Here is a 24,430-nt window from a genome sequence, read left to right as displayed (position 1 = left end):
TTGTCTACAAATTTACTCCTAAATTCTGGTTTATCTTTGTTAAAACTTTCCTGGAAGTATTTTGTATGTATTGACATTGTAGTTCATTCCATCCATAGACTGCAACAGGCAACAGGCAGCAGGCTAAATCAGTTTTCCCATTAGAACCATTGACTTACTCTGTAATCAGACATAGAGAGCAAAATAGTCTCTTAGGAAAACAGAAATAATTGTTGGATGAGAACAAGACTTTTAATAACAATTCAAAATACTGTGTACTTCCTGACTGTCTGCCAAGATTCATACTGCTTTCTATTTCTATCACTTCCCTTTTCCCTTCTATACCTGAGTGGAGAACAAGAAGCAGTGAACTCTCAAGGAGAGAAGCAACTTAGAACTGACGAGAGATTTCCTGACAGTTAGAACAATTAATCAATGGAACAGCTTTCCTCCAGAAGTTGTGAATGCCCCAACACTGAAAGTCTTTAAGAAGATGTTGGATAGCCATTTGTCTGAAACGGTATAGGGTTTCCTGCCTAGGCAGGGGGTTGGACTAGAAGACCTCCAAGGTCCCTTCCAACTCTGCTATTGTATTTGCATTTGTATTTGTATCTAAATATCTGTTTCAAGCTACCTCTAAATAAGTGACATATAGTTGAGCTGAGCACAAATTTTTTTCACTTCCTTCTTTGATTATTCTCTGATTTTTACTTGGTGTGTTGGGTTTAAATGGTGACTCTTTAAGTCAAATGCTTCTTTTTTTTTAAGCTTACACTGAATTATAATGAATCTAGTACCATGACTATTGTCACACACAAACATCACACCAAGGGTACTTGGTGCTCTCTGAGCTTGGTTGTTTTCTTGCAGATATTTCATTACCAAACTGTAATGTAATGTGAAGTATTCCGTACATATACATATACATATACATATACATATACATATACATATACATATACATATACATATACATATACATATACATATACATATACACATGTATAGGATTGTATCAACAAAAAATAATCTAAATGTGTAACATACAACAAGTGCTTAGAATTTTAAAAGGGGAATCTTTTCAGTGGACAAAATAAACAATTAATAATCTATAGATTGTAGACAAGGAATTTTGTAATGTTATTAGTGCTGAGCTACAAATTTTCTCTCTATCCATAAAGAGATTTCAGAACATAAAAGCACATTGAGAATAATAGAATAGTTTATAAAGTCCATACATTTAAATTATGGAAGGATGAAATCTTTCAATTCATATGTTCACAAGTAATTCATTTCTTGTTACGCCTAACAAGAATCCTGCTTTTTGGCAAGATATTATTATGATAAATTATTTGTGCTGTTATTCTGAATGATAATGCTTCTCAGCGTGAATGCTTCGGTGAATGAATTGTCCCTACTGAAAGTTGACAGTAGACATAATTTCATTAGCCTTCTCAGGATTTTTCCACACTGTAGCCTTATGAGTGCTTGATGTCTCTGTATTAATCAGCTGAAAATGAAGTCAATTTCCTTTTCTATATATTAATGTTTTCCTCTGTTTTGGCATAGTGCCCAGGGGCCGGATCTGGCCCATGGGGTGCTTAGATCTGACCCTGGAGACAGTGAAGTATCAGCCCCCAGGGCCTCTGCCAGAACTCCATTTTCACTGGCAGAGGATTGCAGGAGGCCTTCGCAGCCAAAAACAGAGCTCCCGAAGAGCACACACAACCCTCCTGAGCTCTGTTTTCATTGGCAAAGGGTTGCAGGAGGCCTTTTCAGTGAGAAACAGAGTTCAGGAGCCCATTTTCACTGGCAGAGCATTAAGGCCTCCACAGGCACCCCCTGACACGAGTGACATCGAGCTGGCCATGCCCACCCCGGCCCCTTGAGGTCAAACACAACCCTCATGCAGCCCTCAAGGAAATATAATTTGACACCCCTGGCATATGATAGCTGGTATTCTATCTGGACCAAACTTATTATAAACCCTGATTGGTAGATTCCCCTACATCAGGGATGTCAAACTCTCACATTGTCGTCACATGATGTGTCATTATTTCCCCCCCTTCACTATACCAAGGGTGAGTGTGGCGAGCGTGTGACACATCTGACTCACGGGCCGCAAGTTTGACACCCCTGCCCTATATCTTTATTGCTGCAACCTTTGCTCGGAATATGGGCAAATCTTTTAGGACATGTGATTTCTTTTAATAGACCACTCTACACTGATTCTCAGTTTATGCCTTCCTATCTGATACATCTACTAATGGAACAAGGAGAGCAGAGGGCCAGTTCTACTGTTATTCCTGTCATTTAGATTAGAACATGAAGATTAACCGAGTTGGAAGGAAGGAAGGGAGGGAGGGAGGGAGGGAGAAAGAGAGAGAGAGAGAGAGAAGGAGGAAGAGAGAGGTGTACAAATCCAATTAAACCCATGGAGACTTATGGAATAATAATTCCTTAAAAAATAAAGCAAGAATATAAAAAATAAAATGGCCATGGGACATATTAAACCATTGATCCCAACCTTTTTGCCACCAGTTTCATGGCAGACAATTTTTCCATGACCCGGTGGTGGAGGGAGTGCACAACCTAGATCCTGCATATGCACAATTTTTCTCACACCTTTGGCTATGCGCCCCAGTTCTTAACAGACCACGGCCAGAGGTGGGTTCCTACCAGTTCGCACCAGTTCGATAGAACCGGTTTGTCAAATCTACCAAACCGGTTAGAAGAGGTTCCACCAGTGGACCCGGAAAGCAGGACACACCTACAGAAAAGGTTCCAAAAATTTTAGAAACCCACCACTGGCCACGGCCCAGTACCACTTCGCAGTCTGGGAGCTGGGGATCCCTTCATTAATCAATAAACTATACACCATAACCAAATTCAATAAACTGCCAGTAAAATAACCTGTTTTCCAGCAAAACCACTTCTAAGGTACTAGTTATTGGAGTGTTTGGATACATATTCATTAATTCAGGGGCACCATCTTGTAACCCCACTGAGAATTAAGGTGCCGTGATCCGAAGTGATGCTTATAAATCACTTGTTAGGGCTGAGTGGTATATTATAGTCCATAACCTTAGTGACGAAGCCTTCATGTTGCCTCAAATTGTGTGTGATAATAAGACATAAAGATAGAGAAACATACAGAGATGGAGGGAGATACTGTATAGTGTTTCTTAACCTTGGCAACTTTAATATTTGTGACTTCAAATCCCAGAATTCCCTAATGAACATTGGTAATAGAGTACTGATATAGGTATTGCCTCATGATCAACACAAGAGAAAATGTATAGTTGTCCATCTCATAAAACACAATACAAGTTATGTGGGGAAATGAAATCCATCCTTTTAGCTTTTGCATTTAACAGTAATAATCTTATAGTTTTTGTCAAGAAAATAGAATGATCCCTATACATATATTAAGTTTTATCTACAGATTTATGAGGGGCTTTAAAATCTTCTACTCAGTTATAATTCAATGGGTGCACCACAAGCAATACAACTGCGCCTAAACTTTATTTTCCTCATGAGGATGTTTCTTAAGGTTGCAATAATTACAGAATTATTGCTACATTTCATGGAAAATACAGCTCTGTGTGAAATTATTATCAAAACATGCAGCATTTTTGAGTTTTAAATATAAAAGCAATCCCGTAAAGTATTCCTCTTCAATCAATCAGCAAGGCCTTCACAGGCAGGAGGAAGATTTCTGTCTTTATTGTTCAAACAGGAGATTCATTTTTTTAAAAAATGTGTGCAGGAACAATAAGATGAACTCCATGAAAAAAAGAAATAAATAGACACATAAATAGAGACACGAGTAGCTCCCATGTAATCGTTGTGATATACAACAATGTTACTGAGTAGCTGCTAGATCTAGGGGTGTCCAACGATGACAACTTTAAGACTTGTGGACTTCAGCTCCCAGAATTCCCCAGCCAGCATGAGAATTCTGGGAATTGAAGTCCACAGGTCTTAAAGTTGCCAAGGTTGAACACCCTTGTGCTAAACAGTTCTGTGTGCCTCTTCTTACCATGGATAACGGTATTATATTAACTCAATTTTCACTAATTTTCAGCATGTACTTTCTTCTTTTCCTCAGGCAAGCTGCCATGTCTACTGAAAATTAATCACAAATCCAATTTAAATCTCAAGCTATAAATTATATTCATCTAGATATAATGTTTCTCCTCACTCCCCCCATTAATTCCTTCTTATTTAGAAGACTGGAAAATATTAAACTAGAATAAAAAGTTAAATTGTCTCATCCTAGCAGCTGTGACCAGTGACTTTGCATAATATTTAGTTATACAATCTGCAGTGATATGAGAATAACGGTTACTGGGATTTGTCCTGATTAATTTGGGAAGCATAGTTTAAAATATGGTCCAATTTATGGAGTTAGAAAAATTGGGAGGATTTTAAAAAAAAGATATTTAAGTTGAAAGACGCAAAGCTGGAGCTCAGTCAAAAGTCATTTTGTGTGGTGTTCCTCATTTTTCCTGCTGAAACTTATAAATGGCAGCTGCAACTTCACAAAATCTGATCACACCCATGGAGTAAAGATTAAAATCTAATTATTGCAAATAAATGGTATATTCATTTGTGTGCCCAATCTTAAACTAATGAAAGCTTTAGTTTTATTCATGATCACACAACTTTGATTATCATTTTAGGGAGTCAATGTATACAGTCGCAAACTTTCAGAACTGCTGGTTTAGTAAAATATATTTTATTCATTTTCACATTCCATTTTACAATCACTTATATACAGGGTATTTGCTATAAGAAAAAGAAAAAAAATAAAACAAAATAAAAAAGAAAACACAACTCATCATTCACAACCCCACCTGACACTTCCATCCTCCATACACCCCATCTACCCCCTCCAACTTTCCTTTCCTCCCTCTAACACTCCCCTTTCCCCTCAAACCTTCCTTCTCCCCTTACTCCCAACACGCCCTCCTTACATTCCCCTTACTCCTTCCTTACTCCTCCCTCCTCTTTCCCTCTACCTCCCTCCTTGGTGTATTCCTTTATTCAAGTGTTGTTTATTATAATCTGATAAAAAGTAAAATAAACCAAGGAAAAAAAAATATAAAGAAAGAAAAGAGAAAAAAAGGGAAAAAAAGAACAACCGTATATAAGTGCATTCTTGTTCTTATTGAGACTATGTTAACACCCACCCACCCACCCCCCAAAAATCCCCATCCCTACTCCTCCCGACTTCCCAGGGCCCACACCTGGCACTGCCTTCTATCTAAAGTATCTTATGTTCGTATGGATTAAAAATAAAAGTAATATATTAAAGGAAAGAAAAAAAAAAGAAAAAAAAAGAACTCTTTGTGTTAAGCTCAGCCCCCCATCTTTATCTATGCTTAAATAGTGTAAGTCATTCTATCCATATTTTATTCTCGTCTCTTCCTTCTTTGTTATTTACCCTGACCTCCTGTAGACTCTCCCGTTCCTCTTCCTTAACCTTGTATTCAGATAAACATTTATCCAAATTTGTATAGACATCAATATACAATCTAGCTCAAAAATAATCCTTTCTAGTAAAATTTAAGCAGCGTGGATCATTCCACATATTCAAATATTACTTTACAGAAGAATAATCAAACTTTCCCTTCTAATAGGATTTAAACAGCGTAAATAATCTTTCTTAACCTTAATTTCAAACAGTAATTCAGAACTGCTGGTTTAGTATGGTGTGCACCAGAGGTGGTATTCAGCAGGTTCTGACCAGTTCTGGAGAACCGTTAGCGGACATTTTGAGTAGTTTGGAGAACCAGTAAACATCACGTCTCACTAGCCCCACCTCCATCGATTCTCTGCCTCCCAAGTCTCAGCTGATCTGGAGGGAATGGAGATTTTACAGTATCCTTCCCCTGTCACACCCACTAAGCCATGCCCACCAAACCACACCATGCCCACCAAGTCACACCCCACAAAACCAGTAGTATTTTTTTTAATCCCACCACTAGTGTGCACTATATCTCTGCCTGCTATATGAGAATTGGTAGAAGGATATTAATATCATACAATCAAGGTGACCCTTACACGGGTCCAGAAAACAGCGGAAGGTCAAATGAGGCTAGAGTACATCAATAAGCGCTGCTTTTGTGATGACCTTACCAAATCCATATGGTTATAGATATCAAAATGAAAAGATCACTAGAAAGAGAAGGAATGGGTAAAAAAAGTCAAGATGGTGGCCACAGATGAACAATCCAAGGTTTTCCTTTTTTTTTTTTTACCATTCCACCAAACAATATTCCTAGCACCAGATGTGCTGCTGGGGAATGAATATATGATAAATGCACTTAGCTTGCTAGTCAAAGTCAATAGGGTAAATGCCAAGGAATTTCTAGAAGCATTCTGACCAATCAGCCATCAAGAGACACATTAACAAGAGCTATAGACTATGCAAAAGACAATAATCAGCCCAAAAGAGAACACCTCTCCACCATCAATCAGCAACGGTTCACCGACAAATGCACGCCGACAAAACCGCCATGACAAAACGACGATGTTGAAAGCGCACCCACTAAAGTGCGTCGACAAATGCGTGCCGACAAAAGCGCACCATCAAAAACAATGTGAAAACAATGGTAACAATGTTAACAACCCTAACCCTAACCCTAACCCTAACCCTAACCCTTACCCTAACCCTAACCCTAACCCTAACCCTAACCCTAACCCTAACCCTTACCCTAACCCTAACCCTAACCCTAACCCTAACCCTAACCTAAAAACCCTAATCGCGCTTTTGTGGGTGTGGTTTTGTCAGGGCGCTTTAGTGGGCACGCTTTCAACGTCACCATTTTGTCATGGCGGCTTTGTCGGCGCGCATTTGTTGGGCATGCATTTGTTGGGTCACGATCAGCAACCATATCAGCATAGGTTAACTTCAGTCCAACAATCAAGTAAACAATACCCCAATAAAGGAACTGCCCTACCAAAGTTCCTCAAAGATCATCCCTAGCCAGTGGTGGGTTCCAGATCCCGTTGCAACCGGTATGGTGCAATGGGGCTCGGCGTCCACCACATGAACCCGTGCAGCACGGATTCAAATGCACACAGTGTGCGCATGCATCCTTACCTCCTGTGACGCTCCATGACACCTCCGTGATGCTCCAGCTGCTTGGCAGAACGTTGCGCAGGTGCCATAAGCGCCGAAGAGGTCAAATACAGGTAAGGAGGGCGGGTGGGTGGGTGGGCTCTCTGGAGCACTGTACCGGAATGGTACCCTGTGCTCCCGGCACACACCAGTACGCCCGTACCGGGGCATACCACCTGCAATCCACCATTGCCCCCAGCTATGCAAACAAGCAAGTCACCAGAATATAAACTGACAGAAAACAGCACTCCTTACTAGCACTGATGATGTTACCCAATTAAGGTAACGAAACATCTACAAGAAAGCAAGAAAGCTCAGAGAGCACCAAAGACCCTTCAAATATGGCAAATCTTCATTTGATTTCAAATTCTCCTCTTCTTCCTCCTCCCTTGTGCCAACCAACCTTAGTGCAAAGGCAAATATGTCCCCGATACCTGAGTGGGTTAGCACTGTCAGTATATGTGTCTGGGGTATGTGTACATTTGTAGGGGTGAATTCCTGCCCACTATAACAAAGCAGCTGAAAACCATCTCGTGGTGATGAATCTAAGGTGTGTATGACCTGAGTTTTAACAAAACTATGGTAAAAGCTCTTCACACTACAATGGAAATAAGCACACCGGAATTATGCTTCAATACTCCTCTAATGCTGACCTCTTTCTGATGGGAATTGATTAGCAGAAATCTATTTTCCTTTAGCAGAGGAATCATTTTGGTGGCAACTGCTTTTCAATCTAATTGGATTTTAAAGGCAGACACATTGCATTGAAAAGACTAATTTGTACTAGAACCACTAAATCAAACAACAGACAGGAAATATTTTTTGCTGCTCATTCGGTATTTGTATAAGAAATGAGTTCTGACAGTCTTCGGCTTACAACTATTCATTTAATGAACATTTAAAGTTACAACGGCATTGAAAAAAGTGACTTCACCCTTAGAACCATTGCAGCATCCCCGTGGTCATGTGATCAAAATGATCGTGCTTGGAAAGGACATTTATTTAGGAATACTGCAGTACCCTGGGGTCATGTGACCAATTTTTATGACCTTCTGACAAGCAAAGTTAATAAGGAAGCCAGATTCAATAAACAACTGTGTTACTAACAACTGCAGTGATTCACTTAAGAAATGGGGCAAGAAAAGTCATAACATGGGTCAAGACTCACTTAACAACTGACTTGCCTAGCAATGGAAAGGTTGGGCTGAATTGTTGTAGCTCAAGGACTCCTATAAATCATTGCTATATTGGAGATGCAATGAGAGTAACCCTAAAACAATATGTTTTTGCAACAGCCTAAAATTATATTTCTGGGAAAAGTAATGACATGTACCGTATTATTTTGGCTTTATATTTAGTATTAAATAATATTGGCAAAATAGCATTTAAGATTTGAGGTTTTATATGTTCAAGCATCCACATTGTTTAAACATTTTCTTTGAACACCCCCCTCCCCCACAAATTACTGAATTTAAACTTTCAATCATGTACTTCCAAAGCAGGAACAATTGTGCTATTATAGCATTCATTGGAAAAGCTGCTCTAAAAACTTTAGAAAGAAATAGAGGAGAAAAACTGTGCTTTTTTTGAAAAAAAGCTGTGTGTTTTGTCTATGAGGACACACAGTGTGTGTGTGTGGGGGGGAGATATGTCTGTGTGTACAAAGCACACCCATACCCCTATGCAAATATATAATGTCCAGGAAAATCTGCTCAAGAGAAAGAAAGGGTTTTCCAATTGCTTTTCTGGATCAGAAAGATGTGAAAGGACAGCAGCAGAGAATTAATTCACTGTGACAACATGATAGCCTGCAGTCCAGACTGAATATTTGCAAGCTGTTGTTAAAGAGTCTCAGTCTGGAAAGATTTTTCTTAAATCTGCTCAAAGTCAAAAGGGGAAGAAGCACAAGACAGAAACTACTGGGAACAATTAGCATAAATATGCCCTCAAACAGAACAGTTGCTCACCGTGTGAGTAACATGCGATGCTTCTACATGTAGTCCTTGACTTACGACCATAATTGAGCCCAACATTGCTGCTGCTAAGTGAGACATTTGTTAAGTGAATTTTGCCCCATTTAATGAACTTTCTATCCACAGTTGTTAAGTGAATCACTGCAGTTGTTAAATTAGTAGCAGGATTGTTAAACAAATATGGCTGCCTCATTGATTTTGCTTATCAGGAGGTCGCAAACGATCACCTGACCCTGGGAAACTGTGACCATCATAAATATCAGTCAGTTGCCAAGTGTCTGAATTTTGATCACACGACCATGGGGATTTTGTAACATTCATAACAAGAGGTGGGTTTCAAATAATTTTGCCACCAGTTTGCCATGCATCGAAACTGTGAGTGTGCACACTTTGTGAGCATGCACACCTTCCATGCATACATGTGGCCTTCTGTGCACAGGCTTTGCTCACGCATGCGGCTTACACGCATGCACACAGCTTAGAAAACATGGCTAAATAGGACTGCATAGATCCAGGACAGGTGGACAGGCCCACCCACCCACAGTTTGCAGCTACCAGTTCACTTGAATTGGTCCGAACTAGCTGAATGCCACCACCGATTCATAAGTGTAAAAAATGGTCTTAAGTCATTTTTTTCAATGATATTGTAACTTCCAATAGTCACTAAATAAACTGTATCTGGCTTATTTTGATTAAAGATTCCAATGAGCTGAGGGAGCCGAGGTGGCGCAGTGGTTAAATGCAGCACTGCAGGCTACTTCGGCTGATTGCAGTTCTGCAGTTCGGCTGTTCAAATCTCACTGGCTCAGGGTTGACTCAGCCTTCTATCCTTCCGAGGTGGGTAAAATGAGGACCCGGATTGTTGCGGGTAATATGCTGACTCTGTAAACTGCTTAGAGAGGGCTGAAAGCTCTATGAAGCGGTATATAAGTCTAACTGCTATAATCTCAGACAGTGGAAGAAATACCAATAGAGCTACATTCAGCAGAGCATGCCGAGATCTTGTTGGGACCCTGTACAGTGTATTGCAAGAAATTACCTGGATTAAATAGCAATAGCACTTAGATTTATATACCACTTCACAGTGTTTTACAGCCCTCTCTAAGCGGTTTACAGAGTCAGCCTATTGCTCCCAACAATCTGGGTCCTCATTTTACTGACCACAGAAAGATGGAAGTCTGAGTCACCTTTGAGCCGGTGAGTATTGAATTGTCAAATTGCAGGCAGCCCAATGATCAGCAGAAGTAGCCTGCAGTACTGCTAACCACTGTCCCACCGCAGCTCTGTGGCACAACCATTAAATATTAGCAAGAGAATATTTCTGCCAGCACTCTTCTTGATTTTAATGGCAAAGCAAGAGGAGAGTAGGTCGTATTGTCATCATCTAGTATGTCAAAACATATAAGATTTCTTAAGTATACAAGATCAATAACATCAGAGGATTGTTTTTAAATCCAAAAAGACTCATAATTGAATTTCAATTTTTCCCCATCATGCGAAATTGTTCCTAATTCCAATAATCACTACATAGTAGGGAAAGTCCTTTATCATAATGCAGATGGTCAATTGCCCAAATACGTCTTTCCATCACAAATATCAGACAGTCCTGATGCAATTCTTTCAGCTTTGAATACATCACTCTAAAGGGCATGATGACCTGGATTTACTCAAAATGTAGTTTAGTCAGATCCTGTTAGTCAAATATTACTATTCATCTATGATCAGAATAATGGTATAATAGAATAACAGAGTTGGAAGGGACCTTAGAGGTCTGTTGTGGCCCGTTAGTGGCCAGCGGAGCTGGTGGCAGATTCAGACAGTGAGGCGGTTGGGGAGGAACATGGGCCAGTCCTGGAGTCTGGGGAAGGCTCTGATGAGGGCTCTGTGTCAGAGGCAGAGATGGGGTGAGGGCCGTCCGACAGTTATCAGCTGCCTTCAGAGCCGGTAAATCAGTGGGGCAGAAGAACAGCTGGAGCCTCTTCCTGATGTGTGCATGTGCAGAGCTGCCAGGAGAAGGGAACAGTTAAGGAACAAGGGCTGATTTGGGAGTAAAGACACAGGTGGATGGTGAATGGCCCCCTCCCATAGGGAATAAAGAGGAACAAAAGGGGAGTGGAGTTTGCAGGAGTCAATTAGTTCACTTAATTAGTGTGAAGATTTGTTCGTGATTCTCAGAGACTGCTTGCCAAGTATTTGCTTGTACAGCATTGCCTGGCAGCTCTCCAAGCCTGATAAGGTCTGTGGTTGTAAATTCACCCTTGAAAGACTGTTTGCCAGGTCTTTACTGGATGTAAATGAGAGGAATTCACAGTAGCTTAATAAAAAGGGGTTTTGTCGGGACAAGGAGTCTGCTTCGTGATTTTGTGAAGCCTAGATCAGAACAAGGTCTTTTATTCCAACCCTTCTTCTCAAGCAGGAAATCCTATACTATTTCAAACAGATAGTTGTCCAATGTCTTCTTAAAAGCCTCAAGTGTTGGAGCACCCACAACTTCTGAAGGAAAGTCTTTCCACTGGTTAATTGTTCTGCAGAAAATTTCTCCTTGGTTTTAGGTACGTTCTCTCCTTGATTAGTTTCCATTCTTTGCTTCTTGTTCTGCCTTCTGTTTTAGCTTTAAGAAGGCTGGTAGAACTAGATAGCTATTCATTTGCCACATCCTTCACAGTCTTCCCAATATCCTACCATTGTTTGCTGCTGACTTCCAACCTTAAATACCTTATATTTTCTGAAGCTTTATGGCTGAGAAGCTATGGAAGTATGGGTCATTTTCTAAATAAAGACCATAACATCACACGAGCGAACCAGCAGTAGAGCCTGCCAGAACCCACCCCTGGGACAAATGTTTTATTATTTGCCCCCCCTTTTTTAACACTGAGAAGAAAAGAGCTATTAGAAGGCAGTTTTGAATATCTGACATTGGGTATTAGCAGGAGGGATCAAGGAAACATAAATGATGAAACATGTGTTATGATATCACGATACAAGCCTTGTGTGTGATGTTGAGATACAAGTACAAAAAGTCAAGGTTTAGATCACGATGTCATAACAGACATTTTGCAATTTTGGCATGATTGCCAACTGCAAAGTATGCTTCTGCTATTAAATATTTTCACGTATTTGCCAACCAGAAAAGCCTGCAGAACGTTCTGAGTGTATCTCTAGACATCCTACCCTTTCATTAAATTTAGTTTGGGCAAAGAGCAGGCTGTTAGAATAATAGCTACTAATGTGACAGGCACATATATTTTCTTGCAGTTGAGTTCTGCAAAGACCTTGCTCTTAGATCCTGTCAGTTAAGGTAGGCAGCAGAATACTAACTATTCTTATTCAGTACATTCCATTGATCTTGTATGATTTATGATCTTAGCAAAATGAACCATAAAAGTTTGCTGCCTAAAGAGGGGAAAATGTATGGAATATTAACACCAAGTAGATGATTTTGGTTATGGAAGAAATCACTTTTTAGATAATGGAATGTAAAAAAAAAGAAAAGAAGAGGACCTTTGTAACACTAAATAGACTGAATCCTGCATACCTAACCTAAATTTTCAAATGTTTACAAGGATGAGCATTGCACCACACAATTGACTAAATTTGAAGCCCTAGATAAATTTAAAATCTTAAGAAAACCATTATTTAGTGATTGAAAGGAAAGAAGAAAGCATATACGAAATCAATACCTCAGCCATAATCCGTGACCCGTCAAAACCGCGCTCGACTAAACCGCGCCCGATTAAACTGCGTCGCTGACATCATCAACAGGGCGACAACAGCCAGCACGGAGAAAGAAGGGCGCTTTAAATAGCGCTTTGAAAGCAAGCCGATTCAACTTAAGGTAAGGGTTAGGTTTAGGGTTAGGTTTAGGGTTAGGTTTAGGGTTAGGTTTAGGGTTAGGTTTAGGGTTAGGTTTAGGTTAAGGGTTAGGGTTAGGTTTAGGGTTAGTTTAAGGGTTAGGGTTAGGGTTAGGTTTAGGGTTAGGTTAAGGGTTAGGGTTAGGTTTAGGGTTAGGTTAAGGGTTAGGTTTAGGGTTAGGTTTAGGGTTAGGTTAAGGGTTAGGTTTAGGGGGGTTAGGTTTAGGTTTAGGGGTTAAGTTTAGGTTTAGGGTTTACAGCGTGCTTCTGTCTCCGCGCTGTTGTTGCCCTGTTGATGACGTCAGCGACGCGGTTTAGTCGGGCGCAGTTTAGTCGAGCGCGGTTTTGTGGTGGAACTGCCATAATCAATAGCAACTGCAATTAATACAAAATTAGCAAGAAATAACGCAATCAGGAAGAAAGAATTTTCCCCATCACATTTGAAAATCCTTGAACGCAATAAAACTGCTTAAACTGACAACTTGTTGGAATCCTTGAATCCATTCTTGCTTTCAATACAAATCTTCCTCACCGACTGCAGAAAACAAAAAAAATGTTCTCCAGCAACAAAAGTAGACCTAAACTGGAGAAATAATGTACCGGTACCTCTTTCCTGACATCTACAATTTCTTGAATCTTTTCAAAGCTTTGTTTTATATGCTTTAAATGCAAGTTATTTAAAGAAGTTTAGAAGAGAATGTCGGTGCAGAATTTGCAGGCACAGATGCTTCTTTGATCTACTTTGATCTATTTGAGTAGTAGGCAAGCATAGATATACTCATTCTCCCAACATTTAAAGCATAAGGTTCCCAATGTGTCATCTGATTTATTTCAAACAACAATACAACATGACCAATCCCCGTCTTTGGATTTCCAATCTAATGCATCACATCATGCAAGCAGATGGTAGAAAAATTAACATGGGAATAAATTAGTAATCCTTAATGTTATAAAAACCTTAATGTCACTGCCACAACCTGACAAAAATGGCTGCTTTCATCATTAGGTAAAAGACACAACTCAATCAGAGGTGGTATTCAGCAGGTTCTGACCAGTTCTGGAGAACTGGTAGTGGACATTTTGAGTAGTTCAGAGAACCGGTAAATACCATCTCTGTCTAGCCCCGCCCCTATCTATTCTCTGCCTCCTGAGTCCCAGTCCCCAGGAAATGGGGATTTTGCAGTAATCCTCCCCTGGAGTGGGAGGGAATGGAGATTTTACAGTATCCTTCCCCTGCCATGCCCACCAAGCCACGCCCATCAAGCCATGCCCACAGAACTGGTAGTAAAAAAATAAATTAGCTTTCTTTTATTCATGAATTATATTTAAGCAATTGTATCTTTCTTTTATAACATTCTAGAAGATTCCTTTTTTCCCTTCTTTTTTTCTTACCAGAAAACATATTTAAGGAGGTAAAGATGTACAAGAATCCTTCACCTGGAAATGGCCTTAATCTTAGACATTAAATCACACAGCAAATTCATAGCTTAGAACATTGAACGTCTGGGATCACATTGTATTTTTGCAAATACACTAGGGGAAAATAAATAGTGACATATGACGATTTAGTTGAGAGAAGCTTTGAATTTTAAAACATCTCCCTTCGGTAAATCAAGTGCAAATGTTGTCCCTTATAAACAAAAAAGAAAAAGAGAAATAGAACTGAGAAAAAAAATCAGTTTATTTTACCCCCAAGACTGAGAAAGATAATGCATATTTTCATATCCCTACATCTGGCACAGGCAACGGCTTTAAAGGAGAAAAATGGAATAAATTGTCTGTATTGCAAACTCTAGCTGAAGACTCTGATCAGTTGTGCTGCTTGATTTATGAGGCTAGCCTTCCTAAGATGCAAAAATATCATGTTAAAATAAGGATGTTTTTTTTTTTAAAAAACCCTAGGTTCCAGTGCCAATGATTAGTTCAGAAAGAGAGACAAGAGATATAATCATAAATACATTCCAGTTCCAATTTAGTTGCTATGTACTTAGTGCTAAGCCAGAAAAGAAGCATATGAAATGTGATGTGTATCTTTTTCTAACTGAGGGACTTTGAACAAATGATGCATACAAAAAATGTCATCCATCAGAGTGCTACATCTACATAAAAACCAAGGTGTTTTTTTCCCCCTTCAAATCCTCATCTGTGAATTTAGGTGAAGGTCATCTTACATTACTACAGGTAGTCCTCGACTTACAACTATTTGTTAGTGACCTTTTGAAGTTACAATGGCACAGAAAAAAACTGACTTATGACCGTTTTTTCACACTGACGGCCCTTACAGAATCCCCATAATCACATGACCGAAGTTCAGATATTTGGCAATTTGATTCAAATTTATGACAATTGCTGTGTCCTGGGGTCGTGCAATCACCTTTTGTGACCTTCTGACAGGCAAAGTCAATGGGGAAGCCCGATTCGCTTAACAACTGTGATACTAACTTAGCAACTGCGGTGATTCACTTAACAATTGTGGCAAGAAAGGTTGTAAAGTCCCGCAGGGAATAGGGTGGCATATAAATAAAACAAAACCTCAAACCTAAAATGGGGCAATACTCACTTAACAACTGTCTCACTCAGGAAGAGAAATTTTGGCTTCTATTATAGTCATAAGTCAAGGACTACTTACACAGTTGGAAAGAATACAACATTAGGAAATGTGCAAATGGCTGCAGGATTTGCTTGGTAAAACTTGAATCCTTTTGAAGATTAGCCCAGAGAGTGATTAAGAAGGAAGGAAATGTGCTCATACATGTACCCGCATGTGTGTCTGTGTGAGAAACAGGGAAGAAACTACCTTCTACAAGAAGAATGGAAAATACTGATGACCGAGAGATTTTGTAAACGCGACACCTTATTTTATAGACGATTAATCTTTATTAGTAGGTATTCATTGAATTTGTATGAGTGGAGTTACTCTGTCTCTTGATTTTTGTTTTATTTGAATTTGGCTTCTGACAAACACACAACACATACCATATGTATTTTCTCATGCCACGTGCATATATTATGGAGTGGGTAGACAGAAATCATCAAGATTGATTTAAAGTGGAGATGGTAACAAAGGCTAAGAAGATGGGAAAGCTGGAGTTGCACAGGTTTCCACCCACTTTCTATGCCTTATTTTGAAGTCTACTTTTAAATTCAGGCTCACTTTCCTATCGCATAATTTGTTTCCTTTTAGTGACTAAATGGCTAATCTGTCATCACTAGAAGTAACAAACTATTTACATGGTAGTCAGAAAGAGGAAATCTACGTCAATCCCAACATCACTTACGTAATGTTAGTCCATGTATTTTTCTAATCAGTTTTTAGATTGTAAGAATCAGTTCTTGTGCTTTACTGTACACTTTAAAACCCAAAGAGATGTCCTTGCTCCATTCAAGGAACAGTGTCAGGAAATAAAAATAACTTTCCACTGATTGATTCTCTCTCTCCCTCTCCCCCCCTCTCTTCCCCTCTCTTTTCCCCCTTTCTCTCTCTGTGTGTACATATCTATCTATCTATCTATCTATCTATCTATCTATCTATCTATCTATCTATCTATCTATCTATCTATCTATCTATCTATCTATCTATCTAGCTATCTAGCTATCTAGCTATCTAGCTATCTAGCTATCTAGCTATCTAGCTATCTATCTAGCTATCTAGCTATCTAGCTATTTATCTAGCTATCATCTCCCCTCTCCTCTCTCCCCTCTCCCCCTTCTCTCTCATACACCAAAATCACTATTTTCTGATTGGACTAGATAAACTTGGCAAAGGCCAGTCTTTTAAATCTCCTGGGAGAAAAACTGATTTTTAACTGATTTTTTAATATAACAAAGACAGAACTCACATGTATTGGCTTTAGCCTACAGAAGAAAAGGAGCTATTTAGTAAGACAGCTTCACTTCTTCTTCATGCATCAGATCAAACTATCACTCCATCTAGCTTAGCTTTGTTTATGCTGACTTCCCCCCTCCCTCCCTCCTCTCTCCCTCCCGAGTCCCAACTATACAACCGATCGAAAGGAGACACTACAGGCATTCCTGTACTATCCTGTAGTGCACAGTGATTCAAGTGATACTGAACAGCTTGCTTGATGGTTGAAACAACAAAGGAAGTGGGGTCGGTGCGCTGCAAACTTGGTGGTTTTCTTGCAAATGTTTCATTAGCAAGCTACATAACATCTTCAGTGCTGATGTTATCTAGTTTGGTAACAAAAAGTCTGCAAAAAAACCACCAAGCTCAGAGAGCGCCAAGGACCCCACAGTTCAACCCTGAGCTATGAATTTTCTTTTTTAGCGGAAACAAAGAAAGTGATTTTTATTTGTCTTATTTATGATGCGACTTGAACTATTTGTGTTGATACAGTACTGAAACTTAAGAAAGATGGAAAATATGGTTGCAGTTAATCATGATATATATTCGTTTTTCAATGAAATCCATAGGCTGTTTTTGACACAAATAGAATTCACATTTATTTCAAGATAACTGCATTCACATTTGAATATTATTGAGAGACACATCAAAGAATCTGAAGTTTCTGCTTGAATTGCACTTGGTTGGTTCCCCTGAATGTAGAAGCACTTTCTATTTGATGTTTCTACCTATAGAAAAACTTATATCTGGTAGAAGGCAGTACAATTCGAAGGGCTTCTGCATGTTTTTATTTGTCTGTTTTATATAATTGCTCTTTCATCCCAGAGGCTTTCATAAAATAACAAAGCATACCAACATATAGTTCCAATCCTGATAGGATTGCATAAAAACCTATAATCACAAAATACTATTGTTTTTTTAATTGTATTTGTCTTGACATATGAACTCTAAATGGAGGAAAGCCAACCCAAAGAAAGAGCAGATAACAGCCAGTAAAAATAATTGCAGCAATTTTATTTTAGAAGCCCTTTAAGTCTTGTTATCCTTTTTTTTTTGTAGACATATAAAAGTTTATGCCTTTATTGAATCCAGATGAAAGAACAGGTCTTCTCCAAATATCAGGAGTACTGTGTCAGACTGTACTCCTAAAATAAAACACACGTATGAAAGCTAAAAATAACTGAGGATTGTTATTTAAAGACAATAATAATACACATACAATGGATAAGTGAGTTGAGTTTGAGTTGAGTTTATTGGTCTTGTATGCCGCCCACTCCCGAAGGACTCTGGGCTGCTTACAATAAACAAGGGAAGGGGATTAATAGACAAAACAACACTTTAAAATATACAACATTCACAGTTACCATGGGGCTGGATATTTCACAAGCCCCCCGGCCTGCTGGAGCAGCCAGGACTTGGTGGCTTTGCGGAAGGCCGGGAGGGTAGTAAGGGTCCGGATCTCTATGGGGAGGTCATTCCAAAGGGACAACTAATATTTGAAGATATATTAGTAGAATATTGTAGAATCACACAATGCTTAATGTAGGTGACAGCTATTAATAGAAGGGTACAGCAGACAGGTGTTGAAGGATGGACTAAATGTACATTTGTCCTCTAAGCTAGTCTGTGGCTTCTTGATACAGAGGAAGATGCTATCTTATCACTCAAGTTGAAGAAAGAACCATCTGTCAAGTTAACTGTATTTCTACATGAAATACATGATAATGTCACCTGGTCCATTTCAGTAAGACACAATTATTTGCATTGTTTATGCTGATTTTTAATAGAACTTTAATGTTTGGGTGGTAAGAATCTTTTATTAAGTTGCTTCAGTTAGAGGTGATGAAGATGGATGTTAGCAACTGTCTGCGTGCAACCTATAGACTTCCCAATGAGTCTGGTTCTCCCACTATCTTACTAACCTGCTAATTAAAGTGGCTCAATTCAGACTGTTTAACTACTAGGATCCTCCTGCTGATTTTTTGCACTTAGTAACTTATTAATGAAGAACTGTAGCACTGAAAATTTAAATCCAGAACTTGGCTATTTTCAGGAAAGAATGTAGAAGAGGAAAGAAGAGAGGGAAAAGACATTCCTGTATGTGTTATGATAGGGATGTCAAACTTGATTTCATTGAGGGCCACATCAGGGTTGCGTTTGACCTTGGGGAGAAAGGGTGGGTATGGCCATGGTGGGCATGGCCAGCCCGACATCATTCCTGTCGGGGGCACCTGTGGTGGCCCAAGCACTCTGCTGGCTTCTGAGCTCTGTTTTTGGCTACCATGGCCTCCTGCAACCCTGTGCCAGTGAAAACAGAGCTCGGGAGGGCTGCATGAAACCCTGGCAGAGGGTTGGAGGAGGCTGTGGCAGTCAAAAACAAAGCTCAGGAGCCCATTTTCACCAGAAGGAGCACTGCGGGCCGGTCCATGGCTGTTTCCAGGATGGTCCTGTAGGTCAGGACTAAGTACCCCGTGGGCTGAATCTGGTCCTGGGCCTTGAGTTTGATACCCCTGTGTTATAACATAGAACTGAATTACAAAAAGTGAGAGAGTTAGACAAGACATAAATATAAACGATGGGTTGATAGTTAAAGAACCTACATTATTTATGAAGTTTGATTGGGTACAAATGTTTTACTTGCAGGCAGAAATATTTTAAAGATGGTTCCATTTAAGACATTTCAGGAGAGGCATGCTTATAATTAAGGCTTTATCACCCTAAAGGTTGCTTTTCATAAAGGCCACCTGACTCATCTCATTGATGGTGCACTTAAAGAACATATCTGAGAACATTGTAGATATTTCTCTGAATAAAGAAAATGGCAAAACTGTAACCATTTTATGTAACCATTGTGAAATACTGAAAAGCCCTTTTGAAATAGAAATTGAAAAGAAAAGAACAACATATGGAAGCTGCAAGCACGCTCATAGTTTTCTATTATATAGAGAAAGTGGGTTTCTGTGGATTTAGCAAATAGACATTCTCATTTTTAATGTGGAATTCAAGAGCACTGTGGTAAGATGTCTGTATAATCACAAATTCTGGATTTACATGTTATAATGCCTATTCATCTTTAGATCACAAATATTAATGCAATTCCCACATAGTGCACGACATGGTAAATTTCAACTTAATGTCTGCTAATATAGAAAAACCAGAAAGGCATGTTGTTATCAGAAACATCGATAAAAGATTACCCACCTTGCTTTTTACATTTTATTTTGTACGATGAAATAATCAATATGTGAGACATGGATATAAAAAGTCCTTTTTCTTGTTCTTACTGATACTGTAACAAGATAGCCACATAAGTTTTTAAAAGTATGACCATAAACTCAGTGTTATACCATAGTTTTTTTTTTCTTTTTAGTTGCGTTTATTATAGGCCGCCCTTTTCCCTGAGGGGACTCAGGGCGGCTAACAACTTGTATGGGAGGGGAAGACATACAATAACATAAAAACACAATATATGATTAAAATCAAGCAACATTCATTCAACATTAGGGTGGGGGTTTAATGACCCTGCAATCCCTTGCTTCAGGGAGCGGGTGGAGTGAATTATTGGAACTGAGTATTTACTGGCCAGATGCCCCTTCCTGATGCCTATGTGGAATTCACAAGCAGACAATTACTTATTGCGCCCAGAGAGTATCTGGCACTATCTAGGATTGAACTCACATCTGCCTGATTGTGAGGTAATAGTTCCACCTTTAGGCCACCATTGCCATTTGGTGCAGTGTTATAATATTGCTATATCATAATTACTCCTTTAAAAAACACCCTTATTTATTATTTTGAAACTTAGATACCCAATACTTTCCAATGCTATTTAGAGTAATGGAAGGAATGCTGGTGGTTTTGAAACTGCAATTCACTGAGAAAATTCTCAAAAGAACATGTGGAACAATGTTCTTGCCCTATTCGGGAGTTAATAAACATCAATCTGAATTTTCACCCTTGACTTTTCATGAAAAGAAGCGGGAATGAGGAGAGGCAGACTCTGCACTAGACTATCTCAAATACACCTTTGGGAGATGACCATGGAACTGTCACTTTATCTCTTCTGACACTATATTGGCATTTCTCTATGCTATCACACCATCCTCCTGAAGTGTGGTGCATGAGTGCATTTTGTCTTTTCTCTTTTACTTTGGAAAGAAGGAGAGAGGATAATGCCTTGTTATTTCAGTATAAGGAGCTTACCAAATTTTGTCTTGGGTTTTCACTACTCCAGTTTCTCCAGTTGATTTCTATGAGATGTCCAAATACCAGTAAACTATGCCAAAACATTAATGTTAACTCATTGTGCACATAAGATAAATTTTCTATTTAACTCTTTGGTCCTTCCTGTTCTCCCCATCATCTCCCCCCCCCCCCCCGTGGCTTTATCCCTTTCCAAATGAATAAATAATAAAACAAAGGAGATAAACTTCTGTAGTATCTCTTCCTTCTCAAAATCTTTTTAAGAAGCTTTCTCCTCTCCCATATCACTCCTTGAATTTTTACAAGCTACGTTGCCAAAGGTTTGCTAGCACTATCCAACCCTGGTGGTCTGAGGCAAACTGTTTGATCAAGGCATCTGAAGCTTTCCTACTTGTCTCATATAGTGTTTGAGGGTTATGGTGATTACGCTGTTGTATAAAAGACACCAGGATTGAGTGAGATTTATCTAAAAGGTCAGAAGCAATCCTTCAGGAGACTCATTTTCTCTCTTTCCTTTCAATCATGTCTCATTTTGAAGATGGGCATTTAGCAAGTCCCTGAAAGTTTCTCGGCAAGGTTTTTTTCAGAAGTAGTTACCATTGGCTCTTCCCCAGGGCTGAGAATAAGTGGTATCCAGATGTCTTTGTGTCAAAGGTTGGGACTAGAACTCTTGATTTCCTAGTTTTTTAGCCTGATGCCTTACTTATTGCAGCAAATTGACTCTGCAAGAAAGTTGCTTCTCCTCATTTGATCTGCCTTGGAGAAGCAGTTTCAAAAGCTAATCTTTTAAAAACTCTTATGGGAATAATAAAGTAGGTGGCCCCAAAAAGAATTCATACACAGCAACACTGTTGGGGGATAAGTCATCTAAAGGAAAAAAGAATTTTTTTTAAAAAACCAAGTGGCTATGAAATCAAACTATAATCCTCCAATCAACAATCCACTGATTATGGGTTAATAATTATTAATGGTTTCTCTAGGCCATAATCTTTATTGCTAGAATAAGCTCAATTTGCAAACAAATGTGATTCAGTTGGCGCACTTTAGCACACGGAGATGACACATGTCAGTTAATGACCCTTGTGTTGATCTTACAGGACAAGGGTGAGGATTCATGCTTATTAGTGTGATTTCTTCTCCCCCTCCTTACTTAGAAGTATCCCTTACTTTCTGATGATTCCGTTGTAATACATTATCCACAAGCAACACCTTCTTCCGATCATCTGTTCTATAATTAAGAGACTTTCAAAGATTGCTCCTTATTGTAACCAAACATAAGGATGAGGTAAAGTTCTCATTTGGTGCCAAATATTGTGATTGTGACATGGGTAGTGCCAGACTGATTCTAAGTGATTCTCCAGGGTAAAGATTGCTAATACCTTCCTTAGAAGTGACTGAATATTAATGAGGGAGACATGCAGGTTGAACATTAATGAGGGCTGCAACTGTCAGTTGCTTTGCTGGGAGAGAAATACAGTTTCCAATAAAGGAGAATATTTTAGCTCACGGTTGAAATGTTGGTTCCTTGGTGCTCTCTGAGCTTGGCTGTTTTCTTGCAGACATTTTATTACCCAAACTAGGTAACATCATCAGTGCTACAGTTGATACTAGCGCTGATGATGTTACCTAGCTTTGTTAATGAAATGTCTGCAACAAAGCAACCGAGCTCAGAGAATGCCCTCAAATACAGTTTCTTCCCTGGCACCCCATGAACTTTCCTTTTTTCAGCTGTTTGACAAACTTTCCAGAGTAGAGTAATATACTTTCATCTTGTGTGCCATCAGTCCCTTCAACTTAGAAGTAAATATTTATGGCTTAGAAATATCTTGACTAGGTCTTCTTTTCTCAGCTCTGATGATAACTGAAGACTTTGATGAAAGTTTACGTCAGCTAAAATAAATGGCTAACTCTGCAGGTTATGCAAAGCTCATTAAAAAGACTGCTATTCCTCAGTTGTATTAGTTCCCCCAGTGCCACTGCCTGTGACAGTTCCTGAATCAACATCTGCTTCAACTCAGCAGGAGCAATGCAAGTTTTTGGCAGGCTGAAAGTAATTCTTCTAAAAGAAAGTGGGTATAGCAGCCAGCAATATATCCTAGCTGCTCACTAAAAATGAGAGCCATTAATGAAAAAAAGAAGAAAACCAGGGGTGTGATTTGCTGTTCCAACTTTTGACATCCTGCATTGGCAAAAGTCACTTCCTAAAAGACATGATGGGAACTTTCTCTCCTAAGAAAGAAAGAAGAAAGAAACTTGGAACAAGCCACAGCATATGCTTCAGAATCAGAAGTCTACTCAGTTAATTGACGACTATTTGGAAGCCCATCCAAAAAAAGTACAATAAACCAATGTCTTTATTTTAATGTTTGATCAGACAAAGTGAACACCTAGTGAATATGAAATCAAGAGCTGTACCAGAAAAATTGTCTTCATCTAAAAGTATACAGGTAGTGACTATAGAGCTAAACCCGGAGAGTGAAAAGCTTTGGATCTGCTGTAAAACCAAATCTGTAAAAAAGAATTTTCCTGACTTCCGGGGAGGAACTTAGCCGTCGGCAGTGGCTTAATTGAGCCGCTCCCAGATTTCGGTTCGTTATCTAATAAACACCCTTTAGATAACTCAACTTCAGATAAGAAGATTGTTAGTGAGCGTCTCAGCTGTAAGAACTTTTCCTGCAGTTTGTGGCTTTTTTTTTTATGCTGCAACGAGGGGGGGGGGTTGTTTTTTTTTAAGCTGAGTCATCTCCAGCCAGATTTCTCTGCTGTATTAACGGCACAAGGCCAAGACCCCCCCTTAGGACAAATTAATGAAATTATTTTTTTTCTTATGAAATTAATACAAGCAGAGCTCATATTTGAGAACTTTACGTCTGTTTTTTTAGAAACTTCAAGCTTCAGTGTCAATTTTTTTTTTTTTAAAGAGATGGCGATTCTCCAGCCTTTGTATTTGCAATGATGATACATCCGGCAGCTTTTCTAATCAGCTTTTCTAATTATTCCCTTTGAAGAGACTTCCTTATCAATTAAAAGTTTCAAAGGCCCTTTGTTGACCCAAGAGACATCCGAACAGGGCTTTTCTCTGTTTTTTGTTTTGTTTTGTTGAACTGTTTTGGCGTAATGCCAGCTCTTTGAAATCCTCCGTAAAATTCTTGGCAAAAAAGGGAGAATTTTTTTATTCTCTCTTGGTATAGTGATTTGTTAAGTGCTTGAAGCAAAGATATTATGGCTTCAAAGTCGAATCCTGCGAAATTACCATACCTAAATCTGCTTCTCCCATACCTGGCACAAAGGCACAGCCCCCACCTTCTATGCCCCCTAGTGGAGATGTTGTAACAAAACGAATTTTTGTGGGAATGTTTAGAGAATCAAGGGAACAGAATTTGGAAGCTCTTAGAGAGTTCCAGAGAAGAAATAAGGAAAGAGATAAGCA

This window comes from Thamnophis elegans, chromosome 8 (assembly GCF_009769535.1).
Source record: "Thamnophis elegans isolate rThaEle1 chromosome 8, rThaEle1.pri, whole genome shotgun sequence".
NCBI classification, from domain to species: Eukaryota; Metazoa; Chordata; class Lepidosauria; order Squamata; family Colubridae; genus Thamnophis; species Thamnophis elegans.
The sequence above is the reverse complement of the archived record's forward strand: the minus strand, read 5'-3'. Positions refer to the sequence as shown.